Here is a 12,428-nt window from a genome sequence, read left to right as displayed (position 1 = left end):
GGGTGCGATCATACCAGCATTAGTGCACCGGATCCCATCAGAACTCCGCAGTTAAGCGCGCTTGGGCCGGAGTAGTACTGGGATGGGTGACCTCCCGGGAAGTCCCGGTGTTGCACCCTTTTTTAGTTTTTCGCCGGGCGTCGCAATGCTATTTGAATAAACCTTTTGCCCGTTTGCGTTCTCGTCGGGGCCGGGCCGGGCCGGGGTGCGCTGCCCGCACTACCGCGCGCGCGGGGGCGACACCGAGCGCGCACCCGAGGCACCCCGAGCACACAGGCCACGGTGCAACCCGGGCGTTGTGCGCGCACCCCGGTGCGCCCGAGGTGCTGCGCGCGCACCCAGGTGAAATCGGTGTGCACCTCGGCCAGTGCGCGCTCGGTCGAGTCGCGCACGTTGGCCAAGGTGCACGGTGATGTTTCTTACTCTAAGGTTCCGCACCAGACGCCCGGGACAGGTGAGCGAAGCTGGGCGGGGCCGGGTGCGCGGCCGGGGCAGGTGCACGCAGCTGGAGAGAGCTTTGGAGCACACTTCGGAGCGCACCAATGATGCGCTCCATTCAAAAGTTTCCTGAAAAGGCAAAAAAAGTTGAGATTATAGAATTTCCCACTTGAGAGATTGTAAAAAAAAAAAATTTAAAATGAAGGAAACGCGGGTGCCAAGGTGTGCGCAGCCCAGCCAAGGTGTGCGCACCAAGGCGCCCACCCTGGCGAAGGTGCACGCAAGGTGCGCACCCGAGGCAAACCGGACAATTAACCCAACTTTCGACTTCGCGCGCACCTTGGAGCGCACTTCGGAGCGCTCCTTGGTGCGCACCAATCTTGGGCACCTCGGAGTGCACCATGGCGCCCACCAAGGTGCGCACCCGGGGCAAACCGAGCTCCGACTTCGTGCGCACCTTGGAGCGCACGAAAGGTGCGCACCATGGCGCCCACCAAGGTGCGCAGCCCAGCCAAGGCGTGCGCATCAAGGTGCGCACCCTGGCGAAGGTGCGCACCCGGGGCAAACCGAGCTCCGACTTCGTGCGCACCTTGGAGCGCACAAAAGGTGCGCAACCCAGCCAAGGTGTGCGCACCCCGGTCAAACCGAGCTCCGAATCGTGCGCACCAGAGGTGCACGCCATCGTGCGCACCTTGGAGCACACTTCGGAGCCCTCCTTGGTGCGCGCCGATGTTGCGCACCTCGGAGCGCACCCGGGGAAAACAATGCAATTAACCCGACTTTCGACTTCGTGGGCACCTCGGAGCGCTCTCGGGTTCGCACCTCGGAGCACACCGAGGTGCGCACCTTTGATGCGCTGCCTTCACCAATTTCCAGAAAAGGCAAGAAAACATTGAGAAGGTGTGCGCACCGAGGTGCCCACCCTGGCGAAGGTGCACGCGAGGTGCGCACCCGGGGCAAACCGGGCTCCGACTTCGTGCACGCCGCACCTTGGAGCACACTTCGGAGCGCTCCTTGGTGCGCACCAGGGCGCGCAACCCAGCCGAGGTGCCCACCCCGGCGAAGGTGCACGCGAGGTGCGCACCCGGGGCAAACCGGGCTCCGACTTCGTGCACGCCATGGTGCCCACCGCGGCGAAGGTGCACGCGAGGTGCGCACCCGGGGCAAACCGGGCTCCGACTTCGTGCACGCCGCACCTTGGAGCACACTTCGGAGCGCTCCTTGGTGCGCACCATGGTGCCCACCAGGGCGCGCAACCCCGCCGAAGGTGCACGCGAGGTGCGCACCCGGGGCAAACCGGGCTCCGACTTCGTGCACGCCGCACCTTGGAGCACACTTCGGAGCGCTCCTTGGTGCGCACCATGGTGCCCACCAGGGCGCGCAACCCCGCCGAAGGTGCACGCGAGGTGCGCACCCGGGGCAAACCGGGCTCCGACTTCGTGCACGCCATGGTGCGCACCGCGGCGAAGGTGCGCACCCGGGGCAAACCGGGCTCCGACTTCGTGCACGCCGCACCTTGGAGCACACTTCGGAGCGCTCCTTGGTGCGCACCAGGGCGCGCAACCCAGCCGAGGTGCCCACCCCGGCGAAGGTGCACGCGAGGTGCGTACCCGGGGCAAACCGGGCTCCGACTTCGTGCACGCCGCACCTTGGAGCACACTTCGGAGCGCTCCTTGGTGCGCACCATGGTGCCCACCAGGCCGCGCAACCCAGCCAAGGTGTGCGCACCAAGGTGCACGCGAGGTGCGCACCCGGGGCAAACCGGGGTCCGACTTCGTGCACGCCGCACCTTGGAGCACACATCGGGGCGCTCCCGGGTTCGCACCGGCGTTGCGCACCGTGGTGGGCACCTCGGAGCACACCAAGGTGGGCAGCGAGGTGCGCACCTTTGATGCGATGCCTTCACTAATTTCCATAAAAGGCAAAAAAAAAACGAGATTTTAAAATTTCCGTTTTGAAAGATAGTGAGAAAAAGGGAATGCTGGTGCCATCTTGAGCCCGCCCTGGTGCGCAGCCCAGCCAAGGTGTGCGCACCAAGGTGCCCACCCTGGCGAAGGTGCGCGCCCGGGCAATTAACCCAACTTCCAACTTCGCGCGCGCCAGGGTGGGAGCGCACCCAACAACCGGGCCTGGGAAGAGCCAATGCGAGAAACCCCACCAAACGCTCTGACAAAAAAAGAGGGGGCGCTCCAGTAACCCCGCTTCGGAGCGCACCCTGGGCAAACCCAGCCAAGGTGCCCACCCCGGCCAAGGTGCAGGCGAGGTGCGCACCCGGGGCAAACCGGGCTCCGACAACGTGCACGCCGCACCTTGGAGCACACTTCGTAGCGCTCCCGGGTGCGCACCTCAGAGCACACCAAGGTGGGCAGCGAGGTGCGCACCTTTGATGCGCTGCCTTCACTAATTTCCAGAAAAGGCAAAAAAAAAAGGAGATTTTAAAATTTCCGTTTTGAAAGATAGTGAAAAAAACGGAACGCGCGTGCCATCTTGAGCCCGCCCTGGTGCGCAGCCCAGGTAAGGTGCCCACCCTGGCAAAGGTGCGCACCCGGGCAATTAACCCTACTTCCGACTTCGTGCGCGCCAGGGTGGCAACCGGGCCTCGGAAGAGCCAATGCGAGAAACCCCACCAAACGCTCCGACAAAAAAAGAGGCGGCGCTCCAATAACCCCGCTTCGGAGCGCAGCCGGGGCAAACCCAGCCAAGGTGCCCACCCCGACGAAGGTGCACGCGAGGTGCGCACCCGGGGCAAACCGGGCTCCGACAACGTGCACGCAGCACCTTGGAGCACACTTCGAAGCACTCCCGGGTGCCCACCGGCGTTGCGCACCGTGGTGGGCAGCGAGGTGCGCACCTTTGATGCGCTGCCTTCACTAATTTCCAGAAAAAGGCAAAAAAAAATGAGATTTTAAAATTTCCGTTTTGAAAGATAGTGAAAAAAAAGGAACGCGGGTGCCATCTTGAGCCCGCCCTGGTGCGCAGCCCAGGCAAGGCATGCGCACCAAGGTGCCCACCCGAGGTGCACACCCGGGGCAAACCGGGCTCCGACTTCGTGCAGGCCGCACCTTGGAGCACACTTCGGAGCGCTCCTTGGTGCGCACCATGGTGCCCACCAGGGCGCGCAACCCAGCCAAGGTCTGCACACCAAGGTGCCCACCCCGGCGAAGGTGCACGCGAGGTGCGCACCCGGGGCAAACCGGGCTCCGACTTCGTGCACGCCATGGTGCCCACCGCGGCGAAGGTGCACGCGAGGTGCGCACCCGGGGCAAACCGGGCTCCGACTTCGTGCACGCCGCACCTTGGAGCACACTTCGGAGCGCTCCTTGGTGCGCACCATGGTGCCCACCAGGGCGCGCAACCCAGCCAAGGTGTGCGCACCAAGGTGCACGCGAGGTGCGCACCCGGGGCAAACCGGGGTCCGACTTCGTGCACGCCGCACCTTGGAGCACACATCGGAGCGCTCCCAGGTTCGCACCAGCGTTGCGCACCTTTGATGCGCTGCCTTCACTAATTTCCAGAAAAGGCAAAAAAAAACGATATTTTAAAATTTCCGTTCTGAAAGATAGTGAAAAAAACGGAACGCGGGTGCCATCTTGAGCCCTTCCTGGTGCGCAGCCCAGGCAAGTTGTGCACACCAAGGTGCCCACCCTGGCGGAGGTGCGCGCCCGGGGCAAACCGGGCTCCGACTTCGTGCACTGCATGGTGCCCACCAAGGCGCGCAACCCAGCCAAGGTGCCCACCGCAGCGAAGGTGCACGCGAGGTGCACACCCGGGGCAAACCGGGCTCCGACTTCGTGCACGCCGCACCTTGGAGCACACTTCAGAGCGCTCCTTGGTGCGCACCAGGGCGCGCAACCCAGCCGAGGTGCCCACCCCGGCGAAGGTGCACGCGAGGTGCGCACCCGGGGCAAACCGGGCTCCGACTTCGTGCACGCCATGGTGCCCACCGCGGCGAAGGTGCGCACCCGGGGCAAACCGGGCTCCGACTTCGTGCACGCCGCACCTTGGAGCACACTTCGGAGCGCTCCTTGGTGCGCACCATGGTGCCCACCAGGCCGCGCAACCCAGCCAAGGTGTGCGCACCAAGGTGCACGCGAGGTGCGCACCCGGGGCAAACCGGGGTCCGACTTCGTGCACGCCGCACCTTGGAGCACACATCGGGGCGCTCCCGGGTTCGCACCGGCGTTGCGCACCGTGGTGGGCACCTCGGAGCACACCAAGGTGGGCAGCGAGGTGCGCACCTTTGATGCGATGCCTTCACTAATTTCCATAAAAGGCAAAAAAAAAACGAGATTTTAAAATTTCCGTTTTGAAAGATAGTGAGAAAAAGGGAATGCTGGTGCCATCTTGAGCCCGCCCTGGTGCGCAGCCCAGCCAAGGTTTGCGCACCAAGGTGCCCACCCTGGCGAAGGTGCGCGCCCGGGCAATTAACCCAACTTCCAACTTCGCGCGCGCCAGGGTGGGAGCGCACCCAACAACCGGGCCTGGGAAGAGCCAATGCGAGAAACCCCACCAAACTCTCTGACAAAAAAAGAGGGGGCGCTCCAGTAACCCCGCTTCGGAGCGCACCCTGGGCAAACCCAGCCAAGGTGCCCACCCCGGCCAAGGTGCAGGCGAGGTGCGCACCCGGGGCAAACCGGGCTCCGACAACGTGCACGCCGCACCTTGGAGCACACTTCGTAGCGCTCCCGGGTGCGCACCTCAGAGCACACCAAGGTGGGCAGCGAGGTGCGCACCTTTGATGCGCTGCCTTCACTAATTTCCAGAAAAGGCAAAAAAAAAAGGAGATTTTAAAATTTCCGTTTTGAAAGATAGTGAAAAAAACGGAACGCGCGTGCCATCTTGAGCCCGCCCTGGTGCGCAGCCCAGGTAAGGTGCCACCCTGGCAAAGGTGCGCACCCGGGCAATTAACCCTACTTCCGACTTCGTGCGCGCCAGGGTGGCAACCGGGCCTCGGAAGAGCCAATGCGAGAAACCCCACCAAACGCTCCGACAAAAAAAGAGGCGGCGCTCCAATAACCCCGCTTCGGAGCGCAGCCGGGGCAAACCAAGCCAAGGTGCCCACCCCGACGAAGGTGCACGCGAGGTGCGCACCCGGGGCAAACCGGGCTCCGACAACGTGCACGCAACACCTTGGAGCACACTTCGAAGCACTCCCGGGTGCCCACCGGCGTTGCGCACCGTGGTGGGCAGCGAGGTGCGCACCTTTGATGCGCTGCCTTCACTAATTTCCAGAAAAAGGCAAAAAAAAATGAGATTTTAAAATTTCCGTTTTGAAAGATAGTGAAAAAAAAGGAACGCGGGTGCCATCTTGAGCCCGCCCTGGTGCGCAGCCCAGGCAAGGCATGCGCACCAAGGTGCCCACCCGAGGTGCACACCCGGGGCAAACCGGGCTCCGACTTCGTGCAGGCCGCACCTTGGAGCACACTTCGGAGCGCTCCTTGGTGCGCACCATGTTGCCCACCAGGGCGCACCCGGGGCAAACCGGGCTCCGACTTTGTGCACGCCGCACCTTGGAGCACACATCGGAGCGCTCCCAGGTTCGCACCAGCGTTGCGCACCTTTGATGCGCTGCCTTCACTAATTTCCAGAAAAGGCAAAAAAAAACGATATTTTAAAATTTCCGTTCTGAAAGATAGTGAAAAAAACGGAACGCGGGTGCCATCTTGAGCCCTTCCTGGTGCGCAGCCCAGGCAAGTTGTGCGCACCAAGGTGCCCACCCTGGCGGAGGTGCGCGCCCGGGGCAAACCGGGCTCCGACTTCGTGCACTGCATGGTGCCCACCAAGGCGCGCAACCCAGCCAAGGTGCCCACCGCAGCGAAGGTGCACGCGAGGTGCGCACCCGAGGTGCACACCCGGGGCAAACCGGGCTCCGACTTCGTGCACGCCGCACCTTGGAGCACACTTCAGAGCGCTCCTTGGTACGCACCAGGGCGCGCAACCCAGCCAAGGTGCTCACCCCGGCGAAGGTGCACGCGAGGTGCGCACCCGGGGCAAACCGGGCTCGGACTTCGTGCACGCCGCACCTTGGAGCACACATCGGAGCGCTCCCAGGTTCGCACCAGCATTGCGCACCTTTGATGCGCTGCCTTCACTAATTTCCAGAAAAGGCAAAAAAAAGAAAAAAATGAGATTTTAAAATTTCCGTTTTGAAAGATAGTGAAAAAAACGGAACGCGGGTGCCATCTTGAGCCCGCCCTGGTGTGCAGCCCAGGCAAGTTGTGCGCACCAAGGCACCCACCCTGGCCAAGGTGGGTCACGGGGTGGGTCCTAGGGTGGGTAACGGGGTGGGTACTAAGGTGCGTGCCAAGGTGGGTCATAGGGTGGGTGCCAAGGTGGGCACCAGGGTGGGTGTGCACCAACCCTAGCCAGGGTAGGTCACGGGGTGGTTGTCGGGGTGGGCGTCAAGGAGCCAAGGTGGGTGGCAAGTAGCCAAGTTGCGTGCCAAGGTGGGTGTCGGGGTGGGTGCCAAGGATCCAAGGTGGGTGCCAAGGAACCAAGGTGGGTGTCTGGGTGGGTGCCGAGGTGGGAGCCAGGGTGGGTCCCAAGGTGAGTGCAAAGGTGGGTGCCAGGGTCAAGGTGAGTGCCAATGTGGGTTCCAAGGTGCCAGGGTCAGGGTGAGTGCCAATGTGGGTTCAAAGGTGCTAAGTTGGGTGCGAGGTTGGGTGCGAGGGTGGGTGGGTGCCAAGGTGTGCTAGGTGGAAGCCCGGGTGGGTCGGCATCCCATGGGTGTCGAGTTGGGTGCCTGATGGGTGCTTCTTGTCAAGTTTTAGTCGTCGGGACTCATTTCGAGCCTTAGAGGTCGTTTCTTGTCCGGTTGCCCTGTCTTCGACCTGGGAACCCAATTTTGGTCCTCGGGTCCCATTTTTTTTTGTCTCGCATCCCACTTTTGGCCTGTGGCCTTTTCGGGGTCGATTCTCGTTTTGGGCATCAGAGCATGTTTCTTCTCCTAAAACCCAATATTTGTTTATTAAGTCTCGGAACACATTTTTGTTCTCGTGGACCCATCATGGGTCTTGGAACGCATTTGTGGTCCTTGGGTCCCATTTTGCATCCCGAAACTTGTGTTTTGGTGCTTGATCCCTATTTTGGGTGCCCACCTTGCACCAAGTGCGCACCCGGGGCAAACCGAGCGCCTTGGTGCACCGGGGCAAGATCGAGCGTGCACCCGAGGCGCCCCGAACATGCACCAAGGTGCACTCGGCCCACATGTGAGCGCAGGTCGTTGCGCCCGAGGTGGTGTGTGGGCACCGCGTTGCAGACGGGACACTGCACGCACACGACGCCCCCTCCAGGTGCACGCACGTAGGCCGGGCCGGGTGCACACCCGACGCCCTAGCAAGGTGCGCGCACCCGGGCAGGGCTCACACTTGGCGAACGGGGCGCACTTCGCGAGGGAGGGTGTGCACCTCGACGGGGGTGGGTGGCCGGGGTGGATTCGCACGTGGGTCGCGGTTTGCTAAGTACACACTGCGACAAGCTCATAACGGGTGCGATCATACCAGCGTTAGTGCACCGGATCCCATCAGAACTCCGCAGTTAAGCGCGCTTGGGCCGGAGTAGTACTGGGATGGGTGACCTCCCGGGAAGTCCCGGTGTTGCACCCTTTTTTAGTTTTTCGCCGGGCATCGCAATGCTATTTGAATAAACCTTTTGCCCGTTTGCGTTCTCGTCGGGGCCGGGCCGGGCCGGGGTGCGCTGCCCGCACTACCGCGCGCGCGGGGGCGACACCGAGCGCGCACCCGAGGCGCCCCGAGCACACAGGCCACGGTGCAACCCGGGCGTTGTGCGCGCACCCCGGTGCGCCCGAGGTGCTGCGCGCGCACCCAGGTGAAATCGGTGTGCACCTCGGCCAGTGCGCGCTCGGTCGAGTCGCGCACGTTGGCCAAGGTGCACGGTGATGTTTCTTACTCTAAGGTTCCGCACCAGACGCCCGGGACAGGTGAGCGAAGCTGGGCGGGGCCGGGTGCGCGGCCGGGGCAGGTGCACGCAGCTGGAGAGAGCTTTGGAGCACACTTCGGAGCGCACCAATGATGCGCTCCATTCAAAAGTTTCCTGAAAAGGCAAAAAAAGTTGAGATTATAGAATTTCCCACTTGAGAGATTGTAAAAAAAAAAAATTTAAAATGAAGGAAACGCGGGTGCCAAGGTGTGCGCAGCCCAGCCAAGGTGTGCGCACCAAGGCGCCCACCCTGGCGAAGGTGCACGCAAGGTGCGCACCCGAGGCAAACCGGACAATTAACCCAACTTTCGACTTCGCGCGCACCTTGGAGCGCACTTCGGAGCGCTCCTTGGTGCGCACCAATCTTGGGCACCTCGGAGTGCACCATGGCGCCCACCAAGGTGCGCACCCGGGGCAAACCGAGCTCCGACTTCGTGCGCACCTTGGAGCGCACGAAAGGTGCGCACCATGGCGCCCACCAAGGTGCGCAGCCCAGCCAAGGCGTGCGCATCAAGGTGCGCACCCTGGCGAAGGTGCGCACCCGGGGCAAACCGAGCTCCGACTTCGTGCGCACCTTGGAGCGCACAAAAGGTGCGCAACCCAGCCAAGGTGTGCGCACCCCGGTCAAACCGAGCTCCGAATCGTGCGCACCAGAGGTGCACGCCATCGTGCGCACCTTGGAGCACACTTCGGAGCCCTCCTTGGTGCGCGCCGATGTTGCGCACCTCGGAGCGCACCCGGGGAAAACAATGCAATTAACCCGACTTTCGACTTCGTGGGCACCTCGGAGCGCTCTCGGGTTCGCACCTCGGAGCACACCGAGGTGCGCACCTTTGATGCGCTGCCTTCACCAATTTCCAGAAAAGGCAAGAAAACATTGAGAAGGTGTGCGCACCGAGGTGCCCACCCTGGCGAAGGTGCACGCGAGGTGCGCACCCGGGGCAAACCGGGCTCCGACTTCGTGCACGCCGCACCTTGGAGCACACTTCGGAGCGCTCCTTGGTGCGCACCAGGGCGCGCAACCCAGCCGAGGTGCCCACCCCGGCGAAGGTGCACGCGAGGTGCGCACCCGGGGCAAACCGGGCTCCGACTTCGTGCACGCCATGGTGCCCACCGCGGCGAAGGTGCACGCGAGGTGCGCACCCGGGGCAAACCGGGCTCCGACTTCGTGCACGCCGCACCTTGGAGCACACTTCGGAGCGCTCCTTGGTGCGCACCATGGTGCCCACCAGGGCGCGCAACCCCGCCGAAGGTGCACGCGAGGTGCGCACCCGGGGCAAACCGGGCTCCGACTTCGTGCACGCCGCACCTTGGAGCACACTTCGGAGCGCTCCTTGGTGCGCACCATGGTGCCCACCAGGGCGCGCAACCCCGCCGAAGGTGCACGCGAGGTGCGCACCCGGGGCAAACCGGGCTCCGACTTCGTGCACGCCATGGTGCGCACCGCGGCGAAGGTGCGCACCCGGGGCAAACCGGGCTCCGACTTCGTGCACGCCGCACCTTGGAGCACACTTCGGAGCGCTCCTTGGTGCGCACCAGGGCGCGCAACCCAGCCGAGGTGCCCACCCCGGCGAAGGTGCACGCGAGGTGCGTACCCGGGGCAAACCGGGCTCCGACTTCGTGCACGCCGCACCTTGGAGCACACTTCGGAGCGCTCCTTGGTGCGCACCATGGTGCCCACCAGGCCGCGCAACCCAGCCAAGGTGTGCGCACCAAGGTGCACGCGAGGTGCGCACCCGGGGCAAACCGGGGTCCGACTTCGTGCACGCCGCACCTTGGAGCACACATCGGGGCGCTCCCGGGTTCGCACCGGCGTTGCGCACCGTGGTGGGCACCTCGGAGCACACCAAGGTGGGCAGCGAGGTGCGCACCTTTGATGCGATGCCTTCACTAATTTCCATAAAAGGCAAAAAAAAAACGAGATTTTAAAATTTCCGTTTTGAAAGATAGTGAGAAAAAGGGAATGCTGGTGCCATCTTGAGCCCGCCCTGGTGCGCAGCCCAGCCAAGGTGTGCGCACCAAGGTGCCCACCCTGGCGAAGGTGCGCGCCCGGGCAATTAACCCAACTTCCAACTTCGCGCGCGCCAGGGTGGGAGCGCACCCAACAACCGGGCCTGGGAAGAGCCAATGCGAGAAACCCCACCAAACGCTCTGACAAAAAAAGAGGGGGCGCTCCAGTAACCCCGCTTCGGAGCGCACCCTGGGCAAACCCAGCCAAGGTGCCCACCCCGGCCAAGGTGCAGGCGAGGTGCGCACCCGGGGCAAACCGGGCTCCGACAACGTGCACGCCGCACCTTGGAGCACACTTCGTAGCGCTCCCGGGTGCGCACCTCAGAGCACACCAAGGTGGGCAGCGAGGTGCGCACCTTTGATGCGCTGCCTTCACTAATTTCCAGAAAAGGCAAAAAAAAAAGGAGATTTTAAAATTTCCGTTTTGAAAGATAGTGAAAAAAACGGAACGCGCGTGCCATCTTGAGCCCGCCCTGGTGCGCAGCCCAGGTAAGGTGCCCACCCTGGCAAAGGTGCGCACCCGGGCAATTAACCCTACTTCCGACTTCGTGCGCGCCAGGGTGGCAACCGGGCCTCGGAAGAGCCAATGCGAGAAACCCCACCAAACGCTCCGACAAAAAAAGAGGCGGCGCTCCAATAACCCCGCTTCGGAGCGCAGCCGGGGCAAACCCAGCCAAGGTGCCCACCCCGACGAAGGTGCACGCGAGGTGCGCACCCGGGGCAAACCGGGCTCCGACAACGTGCACGCAGCACCTTGGAGCACACTTCGAAGCACTCCCGGGTGCCCACCGGCGTTGCGCACCGTGGTGGGCAGCGAGGTGCGCACCTTTGATGCGCTGCCTTCACTAATTTCCAGAAAAAGGCAAAAAAAAATGAGATTTTAAAATTTCCGTTTTGAAAGATAGTGAAAAAAAAGGAACGCGGGTGCCATCTTGAGCCCGCCCTGGTGCGCAGCCCAGGCAAGGCATGCGCACCAAGGTGCCCACCCGAGGTGCACACCCGGGGCAAACCGGGCTCCGACTTCGTGCAGGCCGCACCTTGGAGCACACTTCGGAGCGCTCCTTGGTGCGCACCATGGTGCCCACCAGGGCGCGCAACCCAGCCAAGGTCTGCACACCAAGGTGCCCACCCCGGCGAAGGTGCACGCGAGGTGCGCACCCGGGGCAAACCGGGCTCCGACTTCGTGCACGCCATGGTGCCCACCGCGGCGAAGGTGCACGCGAGGTGCGCACCCGGGGCAAACCGGGCTCCGACTTCGTGCACGCCGCACCTTGGAGCACACTTCGGAGCGCTCCTTGGTGCGCACCATGGTGCCCACCAGGGCGCGCAACCCAGCCAAGGTGTGCGCACCAAGGTGCACGCGAGGTGCGCACCCGGGGCAAACCGGGGTCCGACTTCGTGCACGCCGCACCTTGGAGCACACATCGGAGCGCTCCCAGGTTCGCACCAGCGTTGCGCACCTTTGATGCGCTGCCTTCACTAATTTCCAGAAAAGGCAAAAAAAAACGAGATTTTAAAATTTCCGTTCTGAAAGATAGTGAAAAAAACGGAACGCGGGTGCCATCTTGAGCCCTTCCTGGTGCGCAGCCCAGGCAAGTTGTGCGCACCAAGGTGCCCACCCTGGCGGAGGTGCGCGCCCGGGGCAATCCGGGCTCCGACTTCGTGCACTGCATGGTGCCCACCAAGGCGCGCAACCCAGCCAAGGTGCCCACCGCAGCGAAGGTGCACGCGAGGTGCGCACCCGAGGTGCACACCCGGGGCAAACCGGGCTCCGACTTCGTGCACGCCGCACCTTGGAGCACACTTCAGAGCGCTCCTTGGTGCGCACCAGGGCGCGCAACCCAACCAAGGTCTGCACACCAAGGTGCTCACCCCGGCGAAGGTGCACGCGAGGTGCGCACCCGGGGCAAACCGGGCTCGGACTTCGTGCACGCCGCACCTTGGAGCACACATCGGAGCGCTCCCGGGTTCGCACCAGCATTGCGCACCTTTGATGCGCTCCAATAACCCCACTTCGGAGCGCACCAGAAACCCCACTGGAC

The 12,428-nt window shown here is 63.3% G+C and overlaps 2 non-coding genes across 2 annotated transcripts; both read left to right on the top strand.

Moving 5' to 3' along the window:
• On the top strand, window positions 1-119 carry LOC131862272 (5S ribosomal RNA). Its single transcript, XR_009361288.1, has one exon. It is a non-coding gene; the product is annotated as a 5S ribosomal RNA (ribosomal RNA).
• A 7,804-nt stretch (window positions 120-7,923) lies between these two features.
• Window positions 7,924-8,042, top strand: LOC131862291 (5S ribosomal RNA). The gene has a single exon (XR_009361307.1). It is a non-coding gene; the product is annotated as a 5S ribosomal RNA (ribosomal RNA).
• The last annotated feature ends 4,386 nt before the right edge of the window (window positions 8,043-12,428 follow it).

The sequence above is a fragment of the Cryptomeria japonica genome, unplaced genomic scaffold (assembly GCF_030272615.1).
Source record: "Cryptomeria japonica unplaced genomic scaffold, Sugi_1.0 HiC_scaffold_40, whole genome shotgun sequence".
Taxonomy (NCBI): Eukaryota; Viridiplantae; Streptophyta; class Pinopsida; order Cupressales; family Cupressaceae; genus Cryptomeria; species Cryptomeria japonica.
The sequence above is the reverse complement of the archived record's forward strand: the minus strand, read 5'-3'. Positions and strand labels throughout refer to the sequence as shown.